Here is a 2,989-nt window from a genome sequence, read left to right on the forward strand (position 1 = left end):
ATGCCTGCCAGCCCGGCAGGGGATGGCAGCAGCGCCCGGGAGGTGACACCGAGGGCACCCGGGGTGCTGGGGGACACTTTGGTACTGGGGCACGGCCCAAAGGGCTGAGCAGGTCCTCAGGTCCTTGCAGGCTCCCTGGGGTGCGTGGCAGTGCGCTGGTCCCCAGTCAGAGGGGCCACCAAATCTGGTGCAGGCATCTCTGCGCTGCTTCGCCGCCAGCACTGCCCAGCTCCCTCCCGGCACCGTCGGACTCCCTGGGAATACCCACCCTGATGCCTGCTGGCATCCCCAGGCTGGGGCAGGCAAGACGGGGACCCCTGGCCCCGAGGAGGAGGCGTGAGACGACAGGCAGGTGGGGGACAGATGGCCAGAGCATGAAGCTGGCACGGGCTGAGCCGAGGCATCCGAGAGCTGCCGGGGGGCCTCTGGCACCGCCACGCAGCAGGGCCAAGAAGGAGAGGGGACAGGCTGGGAATGGGGGGAATGGACACAGAAACAGGGATGAGGACAAGGATAGGGATGAGAATGGAAATTGGGACAGGAAAAGGGATGGGAATGGGGACAGCACTGGGGATGGGAATGAGGACAGGAATTGTGGTGAGGACAGGAAAAGGGACAAAGCTGGGAATGAGGACAGGGATACGGATGGGAATGGGGACAGGAAAAGGGACAGAAATGAGAATGGGAACAGGTATAGGGATGAGAATGGGGCGAGGGGATTGAGATAAAGATGGGGATGGGGACAGGAATTGGGGCAGGAACAGGAACGAAGACAGGGATAGGGTGCTGGGTAGGTGGCAAGTATCCACCCCAGGCCCGAGGAGGAAAAAAGCAGCTTGCAGGAGCTGGAACAGGCAGGCAGTCACCCTCAACCATGGCATGGATGTGGCCACGTCAGCATTTCCCATCCCCGGTGTTGGGGGAAGAGCTCCTGGAGAGGGGAAGGGTCCGAGGGTCAATGCACGAACAGAGGATGCAGTGACCCACCCCTCACAGAGGCTTGGAAGTGTAAAGAAGCTGGGGGCCAATTAACCTCACTGGCTAATTAGGACAGGAAGCCACAGGCTTAAACTGCAGCAGGGGAGAAGGAAGTTACGGGAAGGCTGATTTATAACTACGGGGACTTGGGAGAGCTAATGGCTCAGTTCTGGGTTAATGATACACCGGGAGGTCCAGGACCCTTTCCGTGCCAGCAAGCCATGGATCATGGGGATGAGAGGGGATAGTGGGGACCCAGCTGCTCCTTTGGGGGTCTCCAGGACACCCACACCTGTTCTGGGGGCCAGGTCTTGGGGGGGTGGCCTGGGGCAGGGCTGGGCACTCCCTCTCCTGCCTGGCATCACCCCAACGCAGCTTGAGGGAGCAGCTGCAGCCCCCCCAGCGTCAGGCAGGTAGTGGAGGGGAGCTGAGAGCAGCCTCTGGCTGTGGCTGCCCCAGTTTAATTCGCTGCCAAATGTGTGTCACCACCCCCAGAACTGAAACCGGAGGCTGCACCGGAGCCCAGTGGCCCTGGAGTGCCTGGGGGGGCCGGGTGACCTGCCACCACCACAGCCCGGTGTGCTGATTTGCGGACACAGGGGACAAGGTGCCCCAAAGCATCACCCAGCTCACCAGCTGCCAGGAGAGAAAGTGAGACTGGAAATTCAGGACAGCCTTTGTGTTTGGACCAGATCACGAGAGACTGGGGCTCCGAGGGGAAAATAAAACCTCTCCTTAGAAATTCTTTTATCCCAGGGAGCTCCCGCGTATCGTGTTTCGGGCCATTTATTTGTGCTGCTGGCTGAGGCCATTGCTGCTGCCCTCCCGCACACAGAGCGGCTGGTGATGAGAATCCGGCGACAAACTCCTCATTTTTCAGAGGAAGACAGAGGAGATGTATGAGGGTGAAGGACGGCGCCAGCTTATTTCTGTGGAGCCATCCCTGGAAAAAGAAGAGGCAGCAGGGGACAGATCACAGTGGGGCTGGGGGCAGACACCCTCTCTGCCCCCTTCTCAAGCACCAGCAGTGCCTGGGTGTCAGGGTGACCCTGCCTGGGTAGAAACCCTGCCTTGTAAACCTTCCCTTCTTCCCGTGGGGTAACTGGGGGAATGGAGGGGCACTGGGACAGGGCAGGGGTCTGTGCTCAGGGGAGGGATTTTTCCAGTGGCAATGTCTGCTTGTGGGTGGCTACTGCTCTCCATTCCCTGGACCTTGTGCCGGGATGCCTTGTCTCCCCCTGCCCTGCTCCTGCCCAGGGAGCCTGGCTCAGAGAAACATGATGGGTCTTAGATCAGGGCACCTTCCCCTCCAGCACCCCTTGTTGTGGTTTTTCAGCATCCTTAACTGCTTGTTACCCCATTTGGGAGCAGGTTAAAAGGAGAGGCTGAAAATCTGTGGACGGGACCTCTGACGCCAAGGAGGAATGTCCTGTTGGGACTGGGGGGCATGGGGCCAAGCTCTGTGGTGCTTGCAGGGGGTTGGACCCATATCTGGGTGAGGAAGCCCTGGCAGAGGCTGCCAGCTTGGCAGAAACGGAGCAGGGGAACTGAAACACGTGCCTGGCATTTGGGGGACTCCAAGGTGTCCCCTTCAGGCAGGAAGGACCAGAGCAGAGCCACGGAGCTCAATTGCACAGCACCTGCCAGTGATTGCCTTGGGTGTGCAGTGGGGACGGTGCTGGGCAGGGATCACCGGTGCAGGGGGAGAATGGTCCCAGAAAGGGATACCCAGGAACCAGCAGATCCTGGAGCAGAGGGACGCCAGGGCATGCGTACTGAGCTGGGATCACCCAGGTGCCAACAGGTCCCAGGGCCGCGGGATGCAGGGATGCAACCAGAGCGGGCAGGGGTCACCTGCCTGCCCTGGGCTGAGGGCCGGGGGTCACCAGCGGGGGTACCCGGGGTGGGGGCGGCAGAATGAGCAAGGTGGGGCCAGGGACGGCGCCCCACTCGCAGCATTTGGAGATGCCGTTTGTGGGAGACGGTTTCTCACCGGAGCCGGAGCTCTCAC

The sequence above is a fragment of the Corvus brachyrhynchos genome, unplaced genomic scaffold (assembly GCF_000691975.1).
Source record: "Corvus brachyrhynchos isolate BGI_N302 unplaced genomic scaffold, ASM69197v1 scaffold4, whole genome shotgun sequence".
In the NCBI taxonomy this organism is placed as follows: Eukaryota; Metazoa; Chordata; class Aves; order Passeriformes; family Corvidae; genus Corvus; species Corvus brachyrhynchos.